Source organism: Pavona decussata, unplaced genomic scaffold (genome assembly GCF_977016875.1).
Source record: "Pavona decussata unplaced genomic scaffold, jaPavDecu1.1 SCAFFOLD_140, whole genome shotgun sequence".
In the NCBI taxonomy this organism is placed as follows: Eukaryota; Metazoa; Cnidaria; class Anthozoa; order Scleractinia; family Agariciidae; genus Pavona; species Pavona decussata.
Window position 1 is genome coordinate 666,565 of NW_028145553.1, and position 12,685 is coordinate 679,249.

Consider the following 12,685-nt stretch of genomic DNA (forward strand, 5'->3'; position numbering starts at 1 on the left):
GTATTTCGATTTAATACTTTAAACGTAAAAGTCTATTGTTGAAACCTCGTAAAGAGCGTTAACTCATACCAAGACAAAGCTGTTTCCGTATTGTGCTTCGTAACTTATCCCCGGCTTGCGTCGATGTTCCGATGGTCTGAAAGAATTAACGAATCCTTTGAATTTGAGTTGTATGACGCGAAATCTGCTGATGTGCTTGTTTTGTCTGATTTAGTACGACAACATGGCTCTTCTTTATCGAAGGTGGATAGTTTGAAAAACATAACCTCCCAGCAACAGCTCGGGGAACTGAAATTCACAGAAACACTTTGTCAAACACGAAAAGACAAACGTGACTCTTTGAAACTCACGAGAGAACAACCTGACTCTTTGCACGAGCGAAAGCGAAGCCGTCAGAAGTCCATATATAGTTTCCCGGCCGAGATCGGGCCGAGAACCGAGCGATGCCGCCCCTGCAAAATTTTAGAGGGGTGAACATTTGGGTGTCCTTACAGGAATTTCTGGAATGACAAATCGTCCGGCTACAGATTAGGAATGGCGTTCTCCTACGTCGAACGCAAAAATCTCGTTTGACAGAAACGCTTTTGTGGTTGCTCGAAATGATCGTTTTTTAACTTCTAGCCTGTGAAAAAAATCTTCCGGTGGGGAGTAGGGTGAAAAGAGAAGCCCCTCTCCGGCCGGCCTTCCGGGTTTTTTTTAACAAGCGACCCCTGTAGGAAAACCATTACAATACTACATTGAGTTAGCTTTCCAGGGCATTTATATAACTGAAAGCTGATTTCATGGTAAAAGAAATATACCTTTTGTTCTGCTATTTATTGCTGCTTTAATTAGATCATGATTTACGGCATAGGATTCAGTGCTTTTATTTTCGTTACCCAAAAAAATAAAATAAAAAATAAAAAAACAGTTAATGAGTTTACAATACTATATGTAAGACTTCTTTTATTTCATGTCTCAGAATTATGCAGTTTTTTCAATTGAGTTCAATAACCACACAAACACTTAAAAAACCACACATCAGTTGTAAGAACAACTATACAAGAAGTGGTTTTTTTTTTATTATTTTATTAGCTATAGGACAAGTAGGAGGAGAGGGGTGAGGGTTTTAAGGGGGTCGAGGTCTTGCGAGGTGTTTCTTTTTACGCAATCTGACATCACGACGTATTCTGTAAAATCAGGCCAACAAAGAAAATATTCAAATAACAGATGCAGCCCCTGACTCCAGAACGTGCTTGACTTTGTTAAATTCAAAGTACGTAAAATGGACGATGCACATGCCCAAATGTATTAGTTCTCGAATGTCGTATTTTTTTTTGTCCTTAAAACAGTTAAATTTACGGACTGCAGTTGCAATTGCCTTCTTGACACACACGCTGTTCGTCACCCACTCCTTCTCCACGTGAGGAGGGAGGGGAGGGTATGCGTTACAAGCCCAAAGAGCGTCTTTCATGAGTAGAAGGCTGTATTTGGAAGAGATACTTAAAAGTTCAAAATTGTTACTGAGACCGGAGATTTCTCCTTTTTAAAAACTGATCCTATAATCATATGATGACCTTATAGAAATTCAAACATCACTCAAAGTTGAATATCAGCTGAATTACCATGCCATTTATTTACACTTCACTGATGAGAGTTAACTACAATGTATACAATAAAAAAAAAAAACAGATCAAAATTTGCGTAAGAAACTTTTTAACACACGCAAATACAGCTATCATAACCGCTTACAGTACAGCTCACGGTGAAAGAGTAAATATCAAGACAATCTAAGCCGCAATCAGGCTCTCAAACAGATTTATCATGAAGTTCGTTACGAGTCTAATTTTCTGTGCTAAGAAAAACAGTTTCCATTGATACGGCTGTGTTAAGATAATGGATTTAAAAACTGATCCGGCTTCCATAGAAAAACGGTGATCATGAACATGGAAGAATCGACTTTTCAAGTAACCTATACTTACTAGCCAACATGGAGATAACTTTTTTTCTGACTCGTTTTTCTAACAAAATTACATTTCTGAATCAATGAAGAGATATTTGATCCATGTAAATAATGGGTGAGAAGACATTATATCGACTCAAATACTTGGATCAATTTTTACTGCAATGAGGTGGACAAAGCTACTAGTCCATTACAAGTGAGAAGATCAAGTTCCTAAACGGTACGTAACTCATTTTTTTTCCTGTTCAGGGAATAGTTCCGGGAAAGATGAGAAAATTAAATCAACTCATAGATTTGGATTCCGTTGTTATCTCCGTCACACACAACTATCCTTCCATCACTAAGATTTGCTGTAGACACCGGATACATAAACTCTCCTTCACCGCTGCCGTATGTTCCAAACTTTGTTACAAAATTTCCGCTTAGCTCGAACACCTGAAATCTGTTATTCCCTGAATCACAAACCATCACATGTCCATCTCTGTTAACCGACAAGTAACCAGGACAGTTGAACTCACCCTCCTTGTCCCCTCCTTACCGAATTTAAAAACAAAATTTCCCTCCAGATCGAACACCTTGATACAGTGTTCATCCCTGTCTGAGACTATAAAAAAGTGCTCCGTCTGGATACAATGAAAGGGAAAGGACAACGAGCCTTTTCCGCCAAATTTACGTTTGAGCTGCCCACGAGGGGAAAATATCTTAATTAATTTATGACCTGTATCAGCAACAATAATATCACCGTTACTGGTGACAGATAAACCTTGAGGAATCATAAGGTGGAGATCAAGACTTCCTTCCTCACCGAACTTGCTAAGAAACTCGCCATATCCACTGAACACCTGGACCCTGTTGTTATTGCAGTCCGCCACTATAATGTTGCCATTGTTATCAAAAGCTATCCCCGTAGGACGCTCAAATTCACCCTGATTACGTCCCTCCCTACCAAACGATCTAAAGTGGGTACCGTCACTACTGAATACCGATACCCTGTGGCTACCCCACTCAGTTACTGCAATTTCATTTCGATTATTCACTGCCACCCCCCATGGTCTATCAAGCTTTCCAAGAGACTCACTGCGTTCTCCAAAAGACAGCACAGGTCTGAATCGCCTGGTTTGGACCTGAACCTCAAAAGGACTGCCACAAACATGTTCTTCTGCAAACATGGCAAATTCTATACTATTTTCTTTAAAACATTTTGCGCTTGATTTATGTCCTTTAGTTTTGTCAAAAACAGTTTTTACAGAACCGATCCCATCAGTGTTTAACATGCTAACAAGTTTTCTATTTTCATTAAAACTAAAACGAAGGAAGTGTTCAACGTCACTTTTACCTTGCTCGGAAAGAATTGTATCAAATGTTTCATCAAAACCCTGAATTTCAGCGCTGGAACTTCGTCTCAGAAGTTGTCTTGTTTTCTCGATGGCTGATTCAATGATTTGAAGTTGATTTTCAACTTCATCTTTTCTCAACGCGAAACACTCTAGCGATTCTTCGGCTTGATTTTCAACTGCGCCACTCCCCGAAAAATGTCCCGCTTTCTCTCTTCAATGATTGCCATCATCTGATCTGAAGACGTCTGCACTTTGCTTTTTAGGTCAGCTACTTGCACCTGAACATCAATGCTCCTTTGATCGAGTTCGCTGATTTCATTTCTCTTCTCCTCTGCTTTACTGTTAAGCGATTTAATTAGAGACTCCATCCTTAGCTTGTGTTCATACGTGCCATCTTCCAGAAGCACTTTGGCGTGACCTTCGTGGAGTGTTACAGCACAAGAATTGCAAATGGCGACTTTACAGTCCTTTCAGAAGAATTTGAGAGCTTCATTTTCGTGCCGTTTAATCTGGCAAAACGCTGGTCGGTTTATCACGTCTTCAATGTCCTGATCTTGAAAATCCTTTATCGCCAACACACGATGTCCTTTGTTTGCTCGGATTAAGTTGTGTGGCGAAATGCACTCTTCACCAGAACTTACAGCACTGGAAACAGTAGAAACAGTTGGCGCTTCTCTTGTCGCAGTTTCCACATTTCACGCCAGTTGTGTTGCACTCTCTAATGGCCAACACATCCAGGAGACAGTTTATTCTGAAGTCGGTGGGAAACTCACTGGGATTTCCACTTTCTGGGATCCTTGTTTCCTTTCGACATTCTGGACATGATATGACATCTTGGCGTGGACTGTTTCGATGAATCCCGCTCAGACATTTAAGACAGAAGCTGTGCAAGCAAGGCAGCTGTTTTCAGTTCTGTAGCTGCAAGAGTTTGTTTACACACTGAACAAGAAAGTTCCTGATGAAGATTATCAAGCAAAGTCGTTATCTCCATTAATAGCAGAAGAAAAACTGGAAGGTTTACCCTGAATGGCGCTTAGCGGTAACAAGACTTTTTCTTTTTGAGCGTTCTTTGTGTGCAAATTTTATCTCCTAACACTTTATATCAACCACTCACAAAGCTGTTTTTGAGTGTTTTGGCCTTATTGGTTTCTTAGAATGGTTCCAAATGTTTCCAGGAATTCTAGGAATTGTGCAGGTGTCAAGGAGAGCTCGAGCTTGAAGAGGGAATGTTTGAGTACAGAAGGTTCAACGATCAGATAGTTTGAGAAAATGTTGGGAAATTTCTCGAAACCTTACACTTGTGCGATTTATAAGTAATGGCGACTAAAACTGTTATGTTTTTGGAGACGTGAGATAAAAATGAGGTACAATACTTGACTCAGGCTTATTCTTAATACAGAGGAGGTCTTTGATAAATAATATATAAATTATGAATGGGATAACGCTTGATCTTCACTCTTGGTTCAAACTTCACGTTCTGGGAAACGGTCGCAAGTATATAACTATATCTTGGTAAGCTTTTTGCGTTTTTTCATCCAGCAGCGGATGGTAAAACACAAACAACGTTAACCTTGCTCTTGGGTTGAGTACTGAGTTTGATTTTTACTTGGAAAAATAATTACGCACTTTTTTTCATGATAAACAGAAACCACAGGTGGTCATAAAATCAATGTTGAAAATTGAAGACGACTCTTTGTGTTATTTTGTTAGAGGACTTCTTGGGTGAAGAGAGCCACTACAACACTCTTTTCTGGGGCCGTTCTTCATTCTTTACTGTTCATGTTCTCAACAATCTCTAACTCTCACTTAAAATGTTTTGTTCACCTGACAAGAAAAGGAAACGCCTATCATCCATCATTAAACACCTGTCAAGCGAAGTACGCTTGCGCAGTTCAGTCATTAACATACTTTTGTTTTCAACGTCAGCTCCAACGAAATGACTTTTTGTTTAAATTTTTACTCAGTTCTGGTTTTGATCTGGTCGAATTAAAGCGAGACGAAGTCTGAATATAAAAATTGTAAAGAACATTTTTGTAGAGTTAAAACTATAGTGTTTTGCATAATGCGCATATTTTTGCCGTAAAAGTTGGGACTTTGTAAAGGACTAATAAATGCGTGTTAAAAGATACGTGTTTTACATATCATGCATATTTTTGTAAAAGAATAAATAGGTCAGTACGTGCCTCGCTTCATAAAGCAGAAGAGAAGGCAACCAGAATTGTAAGTAGCTTTAGTGATTTTCTTGTACCTTTTGCAATTCCTGTAGTTAGCTGTATCTGTAAAATATTGTAACGTATATATTTCTCTTTTTTTCCCTTTGTAGTTTGACAACGTAAAACACTAAACTTAATTGTTAATAAACTCAGTGTTTGTTCAAAAATCTGCTTGGTCGACGTCTCTTACGAAAAGATAAACATATATCCAATTCATATAATTATTGACAAACTTTCCAGCATTAAATTTAGAGAAGGGAAAGACCTAAGGTACCGCCCTGTTCCATATATTGCTCTTGTAAAAACAATACGAAGATTGTGCAACAAAACTTAATTTCTCTTAAAGCCACCTTAGTTCAAGGGTGTTACACCCATAATGATTAAAACACTATGTCGAATTAAAAGAAACTACTAACCATCATGACTTCAGTTTAATAAATGATTTAATTAATATACGAGAGAAAAGGGCATTTCCAAGAAATTCCGTGTTTACGGAAGTCACTGCAAACATACTTAATTATCAAAAGGGCGGACAACGAGCCTTGTCCGCCAAATTTACGTTTGAACTACCAAAGAAGGGAAAATATCTTTACAGGTATTGATTTCTGATCTGCATCAGCAACAATAATATCACCCTTACTGGTGACAGATAAACCTTGAGGATTGTGAAGCTGGTGATCAAGGCTTCTTTTCTCACCAAACTTGCTAAGAAACTCGCCATATGGCACTGAACACCTGGATCCTTTTTTTATTACAGTCCTCCATTATAATGTTGCCATTGTTATCAAACGCTATCCCCGTAGGACGCTCAAATTCACCCTGATTGCGTCCCTCTCTACCAAACGATCCTAAGTGGGTACCGTCACTACTGAATACCAATACCCTTTGGCTACGCCACACAGTTAGTGTAATTTAATTTGATTATTCACTGCCACCCCCCATGGTCCACTTAACTTTCCAACAGCCTCGCCGCGTTCTGTAAAACATAGCACAGTTCTGTGTCCTTGAATTCTAAGAATTGTGCAGGTGTCAAGGAGAGCTCGAGCTTGAAGTAGGAATTTTCGAGAACCGAAGGTTTTTCCGATCAGAAAGTTTGAGAAAATGGTCTCTTATTTCTCAAAACCTTACACTGGTGCGACTTGTAAGAACCGGAAATTGACCTCTTTGGAAACATGGGATGTAAAATAAGGTACAACAATTGACTAAGGTTTATTAATACAGTGAATGTCTTTGATGAATAATATATAAATTATGATTGGGATAACGCTTGATCAAACTGCACGTTCTGGAAACAGGCCCAGGTATTTGTTGTACATGACTTCATATACCTTAGTAAGCTTCTTACGTTTTTTCATCCAGCAGCGGATCGTAAAACATGATCGAGGTTGATAAACACTATTAAGTTTAATTACGTTTGATTTTTACTTGGAAAAGTAATGACTAAGGCACTTTTTTTCCATGCTTGATAAACAGAAACCACAGGTGGTCATTTAATCAATGTTAAAAATGGAAGAAGACTCTGTGTTATTTTATCAAACGCATCGGCTTCGACAGACATCAATGATGTTCAATCTACATTCAGTCGAGCCTACTCTCTGGAATCTAGCCGAAGCTTTTGCTTAAATATTTACATTGAAAAAAAAAGGCCATCAAGTTACGTGTCGTCCGGAATTATATATGGTAGAATTTTCCGGATGAAAACTTGAGTCAGGACAAGGAAACCCATTGACATTCATCCCGGTGCTATGTTCAGTTGAACTGAGGAACATTTTCCTGCCTAAATATCGACTAAATACTTTTTACCTTGTTCCCATGTTATATTTTCAAATGCTTCAACATTCCAACTAAACAAAACAAAGAGATTTTACAGATCAAAACAGAACACGTTTATTGTTTCTAGCTGTTTGGAGCCTTTGATGAGAAACGAAGCACGAGTGGTAGGTATGATATCTCTACCGCGCATAAGAATACATTGTGTGTCTATTTAGCGTCGAAAAGACGAATACATTTCGGCATTACCTTTTTCCCACTTCTCTCTGCCTGCACACATTTAAGGCTGTTTTCACGTGGGCAACTGCAGGGCACGGCAAACAAATCTCATTTGCTTTAAGCACTCGTTTGAGTCACGTCGGAGCAGCTGCAGGAAACAGGTATTTGTTTTAAAAAGTGATTTTCAAAGCACTGGATCGACGAAGAAAAGCGATAAGATAATGAAAGTGCCGGTTGTGAATATCACTAGATTTTAAAGCAGAGCTCAAGGTGATTAAAGAGAATAGATCAATGGGTAAAACTTACCGTTGTAAGTCAACAGTTAGCATTTATGGAAACTTTCACAGACGTCTAGTAGTCAGAATACCATAGAAACTTACTTAGGTTTTCCACGCTAAAAAAAAATAGTTGAACGTAACTTTAGACGTTTGTGCAGAATGATAATGATTAAATCGAAATTTGTACTTTCCAGTGATAACCGTCTGTACATTGGTAGATACCATTCTTACTTGAGGCCTTGTGTATATCATTGGATACGCAAACGTATGCGCGTATTTGGTGGTTGAATATATAAATTATTTATGAGATTAGGAAAGATGTTGAGAAAATGAACAAGCACTTTTGAGAACATGTCTACGCTGCTCTTCAGACCTCAAACACTTGCAAGCAGTTATCACTATTTGGCCACCTTCATTATCACTTTGCTCTAAAAGTACCATGTACACTAGCCGGCCATGTCTGATGACAACTACAAGACTTCTCCATTTGATATGAAAGCTACAACTGTTGAGGAAGGAAAGAAACCTGGAATTATGTGCATATAGTTACAATGCGACACACCTTACCGTGGCCACCCAACAATTGTTTTTTACAAGTTAGTCATAAAATACAAAACGACATGCCACTTGCCCGTTGCAAGGAGGCGTGACCGTTAATCAAATTCGCGTATCCTGATTGGCTAACTTGTAAAAAAAGTTTTTTAGACATTGTCTGATACATCTCTTACTGAAGAGTACTATACTTTTTTGCATTGGGTATCCAAAGCATGCGCGCGCGTGATGTGGCCTACACCCAGTTACTGGCATTGCAGAGCATAGCATAGCATAGCATAGCATAGCGTAACGTAGTGTAGTGTAGCGTAGCGTAGCATAGCATAGTATAGTATAGCATAGCATAGCATAGTATAGTATAGTATAGTATAGAATAGTATAGTATAGTATAGTATAGTATAGTATAGTATAGTATGGTATAGTGTAGCGTAGTCTAGCATAGCATAGTATAGTATAGTATAGTATAGAATAGTATAGTATAGTATAGTATAGAATAGTATAGTATAGTATAGTATAGTATAGTATGGTATAGTGTAGTGTAGCATAGCATAGCATAGTATGGTATAGTATAGTATAGTATAGTAAAATATAGTATAGTATAGTATAGTATAGTATAGTATAGTATAGTATAGTATAGTATAGTATGGTATGGTATAGTATAGTATAGTATGGTATAGTGTAGTGTAGTGTAGCATAGCATAGCATAGCATAGTATAGTATAGTATAGCATAGCATAGCATAGCATAGTATAGTATAGTATAGTATAGTATAGTATAGTACAGTATAGTATAGTATAGTATAGTATAGTATAGTATAGTATAGTATGGTATAGTATAGTATAGCATAGTATAGTATAGTATAGTATAGTATAGTATAGAATAGTATAGTATAGTATGGTATAGTGTAGTGTAGTGTAGTGTAGCATAGCATAGCATAGTATAGCATAGTATAGTATAGTATAGTATAGTATAGTATAGTATGGCATGGTATAGTATAGTATAGCATAGTATAGTAGAGTATAGTATAGTATAGTATAGTATAGTATGGTATAGTGTAGTGTAGTGTAGTGTAGTGTCGCATAGCATAGCATAGCATAGTATAGCATAGCATAGCATAGCATAGTATAGTATAGTATAGTATAGTATAGTATAGTATAGTATAGTATAGTATGTATAGTATAGTATAGTATAGTATGGTATAGTGTAGTGTAGTGTAGCATAGCATAGCATAGTATAGCATAGCATAGCATACTATAGCATAGTATAGTATAGTATCGTATAGTGTAGTGTAGTGTAGTGTAGCATAGCATAGCATAGCACAGTATAGCATAGCATAGTATAGTAAAATATAGTATAGTATAGTATAGTATAGTATAGTATAGTATGGTATAGTGTAGTGTAGTGTTGCATAGCATAGCATAGCATAGCATAGTATAGTATAGTATAGTATAGTATAGTATAGTATAGTACAGTATAGTATAGTATAGTATAGTATAGTATAGTATAGTATAGTATAGTATAGTATAGTATGGTATAGCATAGTATAGTATAGTATGGTATAGTGTACTGTAGTGTACTGTAGCATAGCATAGCATAGCATAGCATAGCATAGCATAGTATAGTATAGTATAGTATAGTATAGTATAGTATAGTATAGCATAGTATAGCATGGCATAGCATAGCATAGCATAGCATAGCATAGTATAGTATAGTATAGTATAGTATAGTATAGTATAGTATGGTATAATGTAGTGTAGTATAGTATAGTATAGTATAGCATAGCATAGCATAGCATAGCATAGTATAGTATAGTATAGTATAGCATAGCATAGCATAGTATGGTATAGTATAGTATAGTATAGTATGGTATAGTGTAGCATAGCATAGCATAGTATAGTGTAGTATAGTATAGTATAGTATGGTATAGTGTAGTGTAGTATAGCATAGCATAGCATAGCATAGCATAGCATAGTATAGTATAGTATAGTATAGTATAGTATAGTATAGTATAGTATAGTATAGTATAGTATATAGTATAGTATAGTATAGTATAGTATGGTATGGTATAGTGTAGTTTAGCATAGTATAGTATAGTATAGCATAGCATAGCATAGTATAGTAAAATATAGTATAGTATAGTATAGTATAGTATAGTATGGTATAGTGTAGTGTAGTGTAGCATAGCATAGCATAGCATAGCATAGTATAGCATAGCATAGCATAGCATAGCATAGTATAGTATAGTATAGTATAGTATAGTATGGTATAGTGTAGTGTAGTATAGTATAGTATAGTATAGTATAGTATAGTATAGTATAGTATAGTATGGTATGGTATAGTGTAGTGTAGCATAGTATAGTATAGTATAGCATAGCATAGCATAGCATAGTATAGTATAGTATAGTATAGTATAGCATAGCATAGCATAGTAAGGTATAGTATAGTATAGTATAGTATAGTATAGTATAGTATAGCATGGTATGGTATAGTGTAGTGTAGCATAGTATAGTATAGTATAGTATAGTATAGTATAGTATAGTATAGTATAGCATAGTATAGTATAGTATAGTATGGTATAGTATAGTATAGTATAGTATAGTATAGTATGGTATGGTATAGTGTAGTGTAGTGTAGCATAGTATAGTATAGTATAGTATAGTATAGTATAGTATAGTATAGTATAGTATAGTATGGTATGGTATGGTGTAGTGTAGCATAGTATAGTATAGTATAGCATAGCATAGCATAGCATAGTATAGTATAGTATAGTATAGTATAGTATGGTATAGTGTAGTGTAGCATAGTATAGTATAGTATAGCATAGCATAGCATAGTATAGTATAGTATAGTATAGCATAGCATAGTATGGTATAGTATAGTATAGTATAGTATAGTATAGTATAGTATAGTATAGTATAGTATAGTATAGTATAGTATATATGCGTTATTGACCAAGCGTGAGGTCAAGATGGCTGGATATTGGCCAAGTTCTTTTTTTGCGTTTTTATGGAGAGACGAAGGTCCATAAAAACGCAAAAAGAGAACGAGGCCAATATCCAGCTATCTTGACCGAACAAGCTTGGTCAATAAAGGATTTATTATATGGCTTTACCTTCAAGTTAAAACTACAACAACAAAACAAAGCGGGACATGAAACTGCTCTGCTCGGAAAGAAATTCTTCATAGCCGTCCGGTGCAAGATTTATTTTCAGTGCATTTTGGATTAGCATGTAGTCGTGGGAGACAAGCAATCCTAAATTATCTTAGGGCTCTAACTTTATAATGGCTTAAAGGGAGTATACAATTATTGAGGGCGAAAAATTTAGATTTTCGCAAGAGCGGGAAGATTTGAATAGAATCCGGCAAACTCGCCATTTTCAGCCGATCGCGCGGTGGCGTAAATAATAAACATTTTTACTCAGTTTTCGGCTTCCAATCATTAATTCTTGAATGAAACAATAGATTTCGAAATTATATGCAAACATAAGCCGAAAAAAAGAGCAAGTAAGTCAGAAAACTGGGCGAAACTTTGATGAGATTTTGTTGTTTACAACAAGCAAGACGCGGCTAAATTAAAAACGTGAGCTTCTTCGGCGAACTTGAGAAAAAATACTTTTCTAATCTGCCCTAAACACTTAACGCAACTTCGACTACGCTATGATTTAAATACAGTCATTGCAAACCTAGAGAACTTATCAATTTGGCACTCGACTTGAGACAATAAGTTTTACAAAAACAACTCTATCTAAAATACTACACGCAAAGCAACTCACCGATTCAACTCACATTCATTGTAGCTGAAACAAAATCTTCACTACACCAGGACGATTCCATTCTCTTTCCTTTCCTTTAGCTAAATGTTGAGAGTTTACCAAATTTTTTTAGTGAGCGCTTTCCCCCAAAACAACGAGAAAATCGAAGAAAAGATTGCGTTCTTGTTGGGATTAAACTTTCGATGCCAAGCGGACGGGCAACGGGTAATCCCGAGTGGGCAAGATAGCTCCATCTTGCCCGCTCGGGTAGCCAATCACAGCGCAGGATTTGACTCATCTTGCCCGCTCGCAGAGCCAGCCAGATAATAAAGTATAGTATAGTATGGTATGGTATAGTGTAGTGTAGCATAGTATAGTATAGTATAGTATAGTATAGTATAGTATAGTATAGTATAGTATAGTATAGTATAGTATAGTATGGTATGGTATAGTGTAGTGTAGCATAGTATAGTATAGTATAGCATAGCACAGCATAGCATAGTATAGTATAGTATAGTATAGTATAGTATGGTATAGTGTAGTGTAGTATAGTATAGTATAGTATAGCATAGCATAGCATAGCATAGTATTGTATAGCATAGCATAGCATAGTATAGTATAGT

At 36.4% G+C, this 12,685-nt stretch overlaps 2 protein-coding genes across 2 annotated transcripts in view; both read right to left on the reverse strand.

Moving 5' to 3' along the window:
- LOC146466827 (E3 ubiquitin-protein ligase TRIM71-like) overlaps positions 1–12,685 on the reverse strand; it is a 216,952-nt gene that overhangs the window by 18,503 nt on the left and 185,764 nt on the right. The window lies entirely within an intron of this gene.
- Positions 1–12,685, reverse strand: part of LOC146466828 (E3 ubiquitin-protein ligase TRIM71-like) — a 68,701-nt gene that overhangs the window by 18,503 nt on the left and 37,513 nt on the right. The gene's annotated exons all lie outside the window — the stretch shown is intronic.